The sequence below is a fragment of the Acomys minous genome, assembly GCF_964271855.1.
Source record: "Acomys minous genome assembly, chromosome: 1".
NCBI classification, from domain to species: Eukaryota; Metazoa; Chordata; class Mammalia; order Rodentia; family Muridae; genus Acomys; species Acomys minous.
The window spans coordinates 135,719,012-135,731,891 of record NC_140483.1 but is presented as its reverse complement, the minus strand read 5'-3'; the positions used below and the strand labels follow the sequence as shown (position 1 = coordinate 135,731,891).

At 34.0% G+C, this 12,880-nt stretch overlaps 1 protein-coding gene and 1 long non-coding RNA gene across 7 annotated transcripts in view; one reads left to right on the top strand and one right to left on the bottom strand.

The window, feature by feature from the left end:
• Window positions 1-12,880, bottom strand: part of EPHA7 (EPH receptor A7) — a 149,727-nt gene that overhangs the window by 46,258 nt on the left and 90,589 nt on the right. The gene's annotated exons all lie outside the window — the stretch shown is intronic.
• Window positions 624-11,775, top strand: LOC311586503. Its single transcript, XR_014775543.1, has 3 exons — window positions 624-1,024; window positions 6,753-6,860; window positions 11,335-11,775. It is a non-coding gene; the product is annotated as an uncharacterized lncRNA (long non-coding RNA).

The window sequence follows — 12,880 nt, the reverse complement described above, 5'->3', positions numbered from 1 at the left end:
AATCTCCATTTTTAATATTTTGTTCTCGTTTTTGAGGAGTTTCAAATTTTATATCCATACTGACTGTTGGAAGCAAGAGTTTAAGGAAGATGTAATTTTTTCAAGTTTGATGTCCATAAATTATAAAAATGACAATGATTTTGTGAAGAAACATTCACAGGAACTGAAATTGTTTTAAAATAAAAAATATTTTAAAATAGAAAAAGACACACTCGAGCAACAAAATTGCTGAAAAGTTGAGTACAGTGTAGAAGAGCGTTCAAAGCCATGTCGTGTCTCTAATGATCTGAAACCCTAGTTCAGCTCGCTAATTTAGTTGGCAAGGTACTCATTTCACTCTATGAACTTAAATTTTTATTTTAAACCATCACAATTCTGGTGATATTTAAACATGATTTTTTTTTTTTAGAATCCTAAGGTGTTTTAACATTAAGATTGTTAATGTATTCTAATTGAGTGCTTGAAATTTAAGATAAACATTAAAAGAAGACGTGAAGTTAAATAATCCATTTAGGCAAACGAAACCTGAAGGGTTTTCTGCCGTGTTTCTGCGTGTTCCCAAGATCATCGTTATGAAACCCTGCTTCTTTGACATTTGAAAGAAAATATCATCGTTCTTATGTCTTTTTAGAAAACCAATCTGTCAACAGTGGTATCAAACAACTTTGCACTGATGCTGAATCGTGTAACAAGTGACAATATCAACCCCCTAGACAGGCAAAACGCTTGCTTCACGAATGTGTTCTGACAGGTCAGACACCAACCCGGTACTTAGAAATGTGCAGCAGCGTTGGGCTTCAACACAGTGAGGACGCTCTCGTTTCCTTGGAAATAATATTCATATCCCCTGAAAAACGCTATGCGTTAATTGGCATTACTGCGCCTTGTCTTTATTATGATTCAGCCCTGGACTGTATTTCTAAGGAGGAAAATGCTTGCCACCTGGTTGTGGATGCGCACTCTGGTTCCTGGGTGCTGCTGTTTGTAAATGACTCCCACGGGCAGTGAGACATCGTTTTCCCAGGTGGGCCACTCATTTACTTTCTGTTTTCTTTCTCCCACTATTCATCTATGTTGACAAGTGTCAATTATGGACAGCAGATTTATGGGACGGGAAAGATAAAGCCCAATTTACAAATCATTTTCCGTGCAAGCCGACAGGTGCAATGACAGAGCTGACTGGCCGTAATTGAATTTCTTGCTGCTATCTACTCAGTCACAAGACGATGTCAACTTCAAGGATGTCAGCTGAGGAGAGTCTTAATACTCTAAGATTTTTAGAGAAGAGATGAAAATATATAGTTGGATTTTAACGATGGACTCTGAATCATGTATATATGGGGTGATATATCTGGGAAAACTGAAGTAGCTAAATTTGACTCTATCCATAATTCTGGTTAAGTATACATATTCTGAAGTGATACATATTAATTTAAATATAAGTTCTAACATTCTAAAACTGAAGAATATCTTTCCATCATATATTCTAAAATATTATATATCTATATGTTACATGTTAAAATGTTTAACTAGGTTTTACTATGTATATCAGGTTGATCTGGGACTCATGCAATACCTTCAAATATTATAAGCATATTTCACTAATTCTAGCTGACAGTTTTTATTTTTGATGATTAACTAATTTGATATTTCCTAAGTGCACTTTACCAACATGCATAGAATTTAACATAGCTATCATTACAATGGCATGAATTTGTAGTAGCAGTTTCACTTCAAATATATTATATATACTATATTATATATAATTGTATATATGTGCCTTGTGCCACTGTAGTAAACTATGATTACATTATTATCGATTTTAAATATTAATTTGTATCTATAAATTATCCATTTCTATAGCCTTCACTTTAATCAGCCTTTTTAAATGTATGTTTTCTAAAATAAACAGTTAAAATTCATGTAAGGAATTGTGAAAAAATCACATCGGGTGCCACAGAATATGGAATAAATAGAATATTAATCTTGGCGTCACTTTGCTCAGACATAACTTACTGAACTCACATGGAACATGAGAACCGTATCTCAAACTAGATGGGGTTGTTTGTTGGTCATCTATTAACTGGTTTTATTTAAAGGTTATGACCTCAGTTTGATGCTGTGGAATCAAATACAACTTTCTAAATCCCACAGTGTTGATTACATTTTGAAAATGAGAAGAAGAAACAGGAGGGGAAGGCAAAAACATTGAGATGAAGTGATGGCAGAGGGAGGAAGGGTTGGAGGAGGACAGGGGATGAGGATGGGGTGAATCTGTCAATGAACCTGCTGGTTTAGCTAAGCAGGGGGCCAGTGAGCTGTAGAACCGCCAGTGCTGGGACTACAAGCACTAGCCATCCTGACACTCTGAATTTCAGATGGGCTTTAGGAATTCAAACTCAAGCCATCATGGCTGCACAGAAAGCACTTCATCAATTGAGCCATCTAATCACTCCCTAAAAATGGACTTTCAATATGAGCCATTTTTTCCTTCCCATTTATTTATTGAGTTATTAGCCATTCTTCTTGGTTTTGTTTCCTACATTTGATAATATTTTTTCACACTTTCGTTTCATGATTTTTACCACTCTTTTAGGATATGTAAATAATGCTATTCCAAATATATTTTTACATATATTTGACATTTTCTCCCAAGTGGCTTATATTAATATTTTTATTTTCATACTCATTTATATCAAAACCTTCCTCATAAACTGGATTTCCAGAAAAATCATTTACATCAGAAAGACACTCTGAATTTCTTCCAGAACTTTTTCTATTAAATTTGTTTTTATTTACTATGTGTATAATAGTGAATTAATTGAATACATGTTTTCCTAAAGTTTGAAAATTTCATCTCCTTATGCTATTTACCTTTCATTTTCATCCTAATAAAATTCCTTAATTTGACAACCTTCATACATATTTCACATTGTTTCCTTTAAAGTTTGTTTAGCTATCCCTAGTAATTGCTTTTTTCCATTTTATTCAGAAAATCAACCAATTACGTCATAAACATACATATAAAAGCAGGCATGAAGTAAGCATATAAATATATTATGTGTGCGTATAATATAAGTTAGACATAAAGAGAAATAATGCATTATTACACATACTGATGGAGTAAATCAAAGAATAAGTCATATGTATAGAGAAAATTAAGCAGTTATTCTAAGGGGTGGAGATGTCATGCTTTTATGGATTAAAAATATTTTTATGGTTTACTATTTATTTCCCAGCTTCCCTAAGCCATACAATGAAAATGTCTTAAACATATTCTCCTAATTGATTCTGAGCAATCTTTAGGAAAGGCATTTTCACCATTTTATTCCTAAGGGATGGGTGAAAATAATTTCTAAGCTCACTAAACACATGGCTTTAAAAGCTGACAGCTACAACACAGCTTCTGCACAGAATAGGTACACCTGATTTTTTTCATTGAGCTAAATGAGCTAGCTTATTCCCATGGTTTTGTATAGTGATCTTAAATAAAACATTTTGAAATATAACTTCTCTCCCTCCAATATCAGGCATACAAACCCTGAGCCTCATTCATGTATACATTCTCCTTCCAGTCCCTGGACCTGAACCATACAGATCCCAAGCCTCATTTCATGGATCCATTTTGCTCCCTGACTCTGGAATTAGAAACTCCTGTTCTTTGATGTCCCATTTGGTCCTTGGTTAATAATCAGTTTAGGTCTACTCTCCCACAGGTGACTGCAATTCTCTTCAGCGGTTTTGAACCAAAGAAGTATTTTGAGAAATGAAAGGTTTTTTGTTTTATAAGTGCAAGTTGCCACTGGTTATTAAAATAAAAGCTTTTTCATATACAGCCTGTCAGCCATAGCACTTAGCAACCTACAGGGCAGCTATTTACTAAAAACAGGAACTCAGTAATTGAAGCTCATATATACTGCATCTCAAGCATGAGCCAAGCCACATTACAAAAGCTTGAGCTAATTGCTTTGTAAGCCACTGAAGTTTCTACTTCAGCATACATTTCTGTCAAAAATATTTGAGGCATCCCTCTTGCCGTGTTAATATTTTGCATGTAATTCTCCACTGATTTATAAAGGAGTTGTTTGCAGTTTGAGTGAGAATGAAGAAAATTACTGCTTAACTAATAAAGTGGTTAGATAAACACTAAAAGAGACTATGTTTCAAAGGATCATGTGATAGCTTAGTATCGTGTTAGCTAGGTATTTCTTCTGTGATTTTCATGTCTTCTGGCTTTCAGCCTATTGTTAATTTTGTGTTAAGCTAAACATACTATAATATACATATGAAGAAAGTTCTGGGTATAATGAACAGAGATTAAAAATGATGTTTTGAAGAAGATATTTGAGCCTATAATTTAAGATATATATATACCTATATAAGGGATTATATATCATATTTTTATATATTGTATATGTAATATTTTCATATTATATATAGCATATAGTATTTTTATTTGCTAAAATACAACAGTGATATATTTCAGGACTTTTTTGCAAGGGTATTTAAAAGTTCACCAAGATAAGGTAGTTGACTGGAAGTGGGCTGGAATGCAGTTTTAAATGTGCAAGTTATACACCTTATATGGGTCTCAGCTTCTTGCTTTAGGAAATATTACAGATTCACCTGGGACTGAATTTCAATGATTTTAGTACTTCCCACGATTAGAACTCTTGACTGGGTTCTTCCCAAGTTTTACTATAGTCACAGAAAAACGTAAAAGATTTTGACTCTTTATCCAACAGAATTTTGTTCAGTTGAGGACTGGCAAGGGAAATAAGAAAAATATATGAGGACACTGAGTTTTCAAGAAGTAAAATAACTGTGAAGATTTGTCTCCTGGAAATAACAGGAGAGCTACACCCAAGAGACCACAACAATATGGCTGTCCAAAGTAGACCCAAACTATAGCACTTATAGATACACTAACATTGGAAGGGGCAAATCTCATGGCACTTCACCCCTAGACAAAGAACTACAGGCAACTAAGGGCTGCACTGAAGAGCATCAGACTTCCTCAGGGATTAGTCTCCTAATTGGCTATATAATACAAGTAGTCCACCTTGATATCACACCCATACAGGCAAGACTAAATGCACTCAAGTGGGTTTGCTTATGTATTTTTACATTTATTTCTTTAGCTGCATCCATACCCATATCTGTCCAAAAATAATAATCAAAGAAGAAGGACATGAATTTGAGAGAGAATAACAGAGAGAGAAATTGGAAGGTGGCATTGGTGAGAGCAAAGGAAAGGGGAAATGATATAATTAAATTAAAATTAAAGTTAATATGATTAAAGAAGAAAAGAAAAAAGAGTAAAAGGCAGATAGAAACTTGCTATGAGTACCACAGAAGTTAATTTTTTTGTACTTTGGGCAGTGCCTTTTCTATTGTGTCAAATTGTGATTTCTGGGGTTAGAACCAGGATGATTTCATCTTGTAGAATTTAAAAAACTAAATCACTAAGTATAGCATGAAATAATTGATGTGGTACAAAGACACTCCTAGTGAAAAAACTGGGTGGGGAAGATTGTATAAGTAATTATTAATAATGTAATTCATTAAGATATTTAAAATAATGCAAATATTTATAATTTTGTCAATTGAAAGTTCTGTTTTCATATTATATATTTTAAGCCTTACAGCTTTAAAAGCTACAGATATTTTATTTATCTTTAATCACTTAGGTCTTATATAAAATATGATAGACATTTACAGGACTACAAAAGGATATATCTAACTAACTATAGTAATGTCATATTCTTTGATGGGAAATTTGGTATTGGAGTGATATCAATTGTAACCAGTTTAATTCATAACTTCAATAATATCATAACTAAACATAGTCCCTGGGGTAAGAAATAAATCTTCAACACAAAAAAGTTAAAATTCAGATGTAAAAAAATGAACTGTTCATGAAAGTTTATAAAACTAAGATAAGTATAATTAGGTGACACAAATTATAAAATATAAACATCTAAATCTTTGATAAGTAAAACAATGCCATTTGGCAAACAAGACAAATAATGAAGAATTAAATAAGATCAGAAAGTCTGGAAATTGGTTTCATCTCTATATAGCCTTGGGAAAAAATTAGCATTTCAAAAGACTGTGGGAAGAAGGCATTTTACAGTAAATAGCATCAAAGAGCTTGAAAAGATTAGTGGGAACAGAGTCAGAAACACTTCCACATTATACACATCTTGATAAGTTAAAATTTTAACATAAAGCTTAAGCCATTTAAGAAATGAAGAACATAGGAGTTAGGATTTCCTAACTTATTTATGAATAAAGTGTTTCCACATCACAGCCATCAACCAGTAAGTCTGAAACAAACTCATACAAACTTAAAAACTGATCCCACTTGGATTTTATTTTTTGTAGTGTATTATGCAAATGTGGAATTTTCATGTAAAATACTTCAGTCAGAAAATACAAGACAAATTTTAAATAGGTTAACTTTTTCTCTCAGTTTCTCTGATTGTCTGAGATGAACATATTTCCAAGTTAATGAGATAAATCCCATACTTTAAACATAAAAGGTCAGGAATTTTTGGAGTCCAAAATGTATTTTCTAACATGAAAATATATTCTATAAATGGTCAAATATATGCAATATTGAACTGTAAATTTTTATCAATGTAAGTTGTTAATAAATAACTTTATAATATCCACTAAATAAATCAGAAGTCTATAAAAATGTGTCATATTACAGTTAATAATTTTGTTTGTTTTGTTTTTCAAAATAGGTTTTTCTGTGTACAGCTCTGGCTGTCCTGGAACTTCCTTTGTAGACGAGGCTGGCTAGAAACTCAAGAGATCCACCTGCCTCTGTCTGCTGAGTGTTGGGCTTAAAGGTCTGTGCCACCACCTTCCAGCTTCCAGTTAATTATTTTTAAGGTCTTCACCTCCACACAGAAAGCTTGCTTTTTTTTTTTCTAAGCTCTCAGTGTCTTTAGCAGGGGCACAGAACCTGCAGGTTGGGTTCACAACCTCTGAGTAAGGCTTAACGTTTACACACCAGCTATGGTAGCGATACTGAAGTCATGTGACTTTTATCCGAAGTGTCTGTCATCTACAAACTCCAGGTCTCAGGCCCTTCATGTCACCATCCACGTGGATATGAGGTACCATGGAAATTTCTTTAGGAATCATGATCCCTTTACTTTCTTTGATCTCTGGTTCTCCAATATTCACATCTCTTTCAGAAAGCACAGCCATCTTCCCCCTTCCTTACCTAACCGTAATTTACAGCTAGCTTCTCTCTGGCTTTATTTGCTATTCTATTTCACTCCTCCTAGTATTCTGATGGTGGCCACTGACGTATAAGTCTCTGAGTTGGACTGTTTCTTTTGTTAACTTTCTTGTAAATTTTATAAGATTGGGTTCAATATAGAAAAGCCTATATTTGAAATAAGAGGCTTTTATTCATAGGACCACTTCCTATGGGTGCTAAAAAATCTTATAAAATGAACTTATGATCCTTGCTTTTGCATCCTTAGACTGTAAGGAGAAAGGTATGTGTGTGTGTGTGTGGGGGGGGGAACAGACTTACTGGAAGAGAGTACTACATTGAGTGACTTGCAGCCATGGAAGAGAAAAGCCATAATGGAGAGCATATCTGAAATAAAAAAGAAAGGGAGAGGTTCCCTGACTTCTGCCATCTCCTACTGCTTAACACTGCTTAGGTACACTCAGATGCCAGCATCATGATTAGCTTCAAAACCATTTCTTGAGCAGATGGCTCCACATCACACACAAAGCAAGGGCTGGACCCAGGATGGACCAGAGATCACAAGGCCACAAACTATATACATACCAAATAGTTTTTCTCAGACTTATCACATTCAAAACAGCACTGCACATGCCTGAAGTAAAATCTGATTTGCTAATAGTTAGTGCTGTTTCTGTTGAAATCCTATTTCCAATAGCACTGATCAGAAATGAGCTGTACTCAACACTTCTCTCTTTATTGTTTCTCAAGGAATCCAGTGTTTGCAATCTTCCAAATATAGACTGCTTGTTTTTGTAGATCTTTGTATATTCTGAATATTAAGCCTCTGTTAGAGATATCACTGGCAGGGATTATCTACCATTCTGTGGGCTTCCTTGTCATCTTGTTGATTGCTTCATTAGCTGTGCAGAAACTTCAGTTGAATGAAGTACTACCTGTCAACAACTGGACTTAATTCTTGGGCAAGTAGAGTGCAATTTAGAAATCTCTCTCTCTCTCTCTCTCTCTCTCTCTCTCTCTCTCAAAACTTGAAAGAGGACAAGGAGGCCTATATGGAAGGGTCATAGAGAAGAGAGGAAGGGGAAATGATGTAGTTATATTATGACCTTTAAAAAAAAGCAGACTATTTCTAGCACAGGAAACAACACTACACCCTGCCATTGCTTATTGCACTGTCTTGCTGTTAGCAACTCAGCCCACTCAGTCTCTTCTCATAAAAGTATCCCAGCTTGTATACTAGTCAAACTCAGAGAAAATACAATAAGATGTGCCATGTTATTAGTAAAACTTCTAATAAGAATAAATAAGGCTAAATAGAATGATAGAAATTATTAGTAAAGTCTGCAATTTTAGATCTAGCCTATAACTAACTTTAAGGCAGTGATTCTAAAACATCTTAATGCTGTGACCCTAATATAGTTCCTCATGTGTGGTAACTCCCAATCATTAAATTACTTTGTCGCTACTTCTTGACTGTAATTTTGTTATGGTTATGAGTAATAATATAAATATCTGATAAACTGGATATTTGATATACAGCCACCCGAAGGGGCCACAAAACACTGGTGGAATACTATGGTTTAAGGTATATAGAACTCAGTATCTCTTTAAAACAACAGGAAAAGGACACCTACATGACCACATAGGTTATTAAAAATAGATATTACTTATACTTGTTTTAAAATTGAAATTAGATAGGCTTTTTGCAGCCTTTTTAATATCTCAAGATCATCTGTATATAGGTGATTTATACGTCTGTTGAATTTTTACACTATAACAAGCAAGGAAGGAGCCTCTCTTTATTCTCTTAATGTCCCCAGGAACACCAACGGTATGCCACCCTTTTCCATAAATCGTTCCCCTTGATTTTCTTTGATTGAATTGTCAAGCACTATCTGTGGAAACCTTACTTCTATTACCTGAATCCCACTTAATATGCTTCTCACATGCTGCAAGACATAAATGTCTGAGAGGAGAATAGGAGAAAGATGGTTTGCATCTGTTGTTTAAGACAGCCTTCACAGCATTCAAATGAAGAAGACAATGGAAATGCAACGGTAAAGTCAGAGCGTCCACTGAATGAGAGCATCGAGGGAGCGTTTTAATTGATTTGAACAGGCATGTTAGGAAGGAGGGCTGATGGTGTCTAAGCCCTAAATTTTGCATACTTGCTCCATTTTCATATTTTGAAAGACAATAGAAGGATTCTGAGAATTTGAAAAAAATAAGAATTTATTCTTAGTTCTAGATTGAAGACAAAGACTTTTATTGTATTTGCATGTATTGGTAAACTAACAGATCTGTGAAGAATTATTTCACGATATGTCAGTGCTGAGAGCAGGGCTTATTTTCAGTTTCCCAAGTCAAATCAATGATTCATTACCAATGTTGCTGTTACTTTCCTCTTCATAGATGCTATGGAAGGTTAGGGGATAGAGTGGGATCAGTTATATATCTGATCATTAAGTAAAAAGGAGCATAGTGTAGAGTTAGGAAAGTAAGAGACAGGTCCAAGGAATATGATTACAATTGTCACTGTGTCCTTCTCTAGAGTCAGATTATATCACAGCTCTTCAACACCCACCAAAGGATTCTACCTACCTAAGTGAAAAGGCCTAAGTTCCATTGTGATGCTTGGCTCCCCTGCCTGTGACTTTTTAGCAATGGTCTAGTGACTATTTGTGAGAGCTCACAAAGCAGCAAACAGTGTTTTTTTTTTCCTTCGGATGTCTATTTGCTCTGCTCCTGTTGCTTAAAATTCTCAATGACTTTCTATGTTTCGCTGCTTCATTCAGTCTCTTGTCCCTGCTCATCATTCTCTAAAATACCTTGCAATTTATTAATGCATTCAAGTAGTGAGACAACTGTCTAATCTCAATAGTTTGTCAGTTCCAGGGGAGAAGTTTGCCTGCCCCAATTACGTCTATATGTGTATAGTCAGTGTATGGAAAAAAGAGTACATAGAGGAGAGTTTTAAAAAGATCAGATTGCAAAAAAAGATAAATGCAAGGTTTGAGGAGAATTAGAAGGTGAGAGCATCGAGGGAAAAGAAAGTAGCTAAGTGCAGCCCTGATGCACAATACTGCAGAGATTTCCAAGATGCCCATACAGGTCACTGCAAACAACATTTCAAAGCTTCATTCCCTCTCAATTTTTTGTTTATTTGGTATAAACTTTGAAAGATACATGACCAATTTGAACTTAAAAGTACCATTTCTGAGAAAAAACATTCCTATTCTGGAGAACACTCCCCCCCCACACACACACTGAAAAATCTAGGTTTCCTGAAATTGATTTTCTCTTTTATTTTCTAATAAATTTTAATGCTGCTTTAGAATTACCTTTCGTATTTAGGCATTGAGAAATTTCTACATATTGCATTTCCAAGGAAATGGAAATCTCAGATAATTAATTTATTCTATTACCCATGAGAATAGAATATGGATTGCTTTTGCCAATAACATTAAGTGACATATTTGTAAACAATTTCAGCAGAAAGTAGAAAAAATATTTCCTCTTTGGTACACAGAATGTCTGCATATGTAACAATATTTGATAGAGTTATCATCCTAATGAATTGACACACAGTCATGATCTGGAATCTTGTTGCTTGAAAATTGTTTGACCTGTATGGCATCACATTAACATAGCAGAACACAATCTGTCTTCATCTAAGAAAATAGAACGCATGTCAATATATCTATGTTAATAATGAAAAATGTATGTGGAAATCACTGTGTGAAACTGCACCTATTTGAACTAAGTGAGTCCAAATGTGTTTCTGAAAGAAGAAAATATATGGGGAGGAATACATAAAAAATAAATAACTTTAGAAAAGACATATGGAAGCTACTAATGTAGAATGAATATATATATATATATATATATATATATATATATATATATATATATATATATATGAAATGCAGTTACCTTAAGTCTATAACAGAACAAACTCAGTAGATACTAAATGCTAACAAATAAGAAGAGTAAGAAGAGTTTCCAGGAATGGGTTACTTCTTTTAGAGTTACTGAAAAATGAAGCATCATTGATGTCCTAAGACAACCTATTGAGACTTGCCTTTTTCTATCCTCAGGACTTGATGGTAATTCCATATTGCTGAAGACACCACACACAAGTCATTGTACATAACGAAATAAAGCTGGTAATGATCATGAATCCTCATGTCTACTGGTTAAATATTAGAGAATTGGAAGGTGCTGTACAAACTAACCAACAATAAATGTTATCATTATTCATACTCATTGTGAATCATGTAATATGCACCGATGACTGTCCTGGAAATACATGTCCACTGGTACAATAGTGACATGAACATCATGGGAGTAAGCAGTTTTGATCCACAAGATAAAACATATATGTGGCATGACTGATCAGGTAAGAATGCATGGCTAGGCATATCTTAGGCACTAAGGGAAAACGTTATTATACTGCTAAATGGGCATAGCATTACACTCACTCCCAATAGTTCATTATTATCGCCATAAAAAGAAACTGGTCTTTCAACTTTCATCTGAGATGATTCTACTCTTGGTAGCTGGTGACACACAGCCCCACAACGGGCCAAGAGGCAGCGAATAAGAAACTGTACAATGCTCAACTCTAAAAGAACAAATATGCTACACCGTCCTCTCTGAGGGTCAAGGATCATTGCATATTGTGGAAGAGGATGTGGATAGAATACAAGAGCCAAAAATCCACTACAAAGTTAAAAAATGATAAAAATTAAATTTAATTGATGTTTCAAGATTGAATTACATAAACAGAATATAACTTTTTTCTATTACAATAAATTCTCACTCAAATCAAATTTGAATTTTTCTTTTGTTTATATGCCATAGATTCTATTGAAAAGTCCACATACTGTTTAATTGGATTAAAACAGCTATTACACTGAGTGTAGGTTTTCTCCCATCAAAAATATTCTAAGCTATACTCCATGAGCAGTTCAAATCAAGGTACTGAAGAATATGTAAATACATGTCCACTAAAACTACAGCAATGTTCGTTAGTCCATCTAGCACCAGCATCATTTCTCTTAGGGTAAAAGTTGAGTTGAATTCTGTAGCTGACTATAGGACCATTAGGTTTTTTGAGTCTGGCAGGAGAAATGAATTTTACTTTGAACAATTAAAAAAAAAACGCATGTCATAATGGATAGGTACACACATGGTTATATCTTCATTTAATTTAAAGAGAACACTATTTTATATGAATGCCTTCCAATGAATTAATGTCATATCTGAAAACAGGACCTAAATATAACATACACATATTAAGTTGAATTTAATTAGCAAGTTCATATGCTATAAGTTTCACCTATTTTGACATGTTTTTCACCTATTTAAATTATGACAACATTTTTCTGACAAATGTCAGGTTTTCTGTTAAGAAAATAAGCGAATTGTGAGAATATGTTCTATCAGAAACAACAAACTTTTCCATCATGATGAGCATTATTAAACTTCTTATTAATAATATAGTGTCCATTTTTTGGCACAAGTAAAGGATAACATTTGAAAACAGCTTAGATAATGAATTTAGGTTTTTCTGACTGTGTTAAAATTTTAGGTTTTGGCTATAATAATATTGGATGCAATTTTACCATAACATTCAGAATT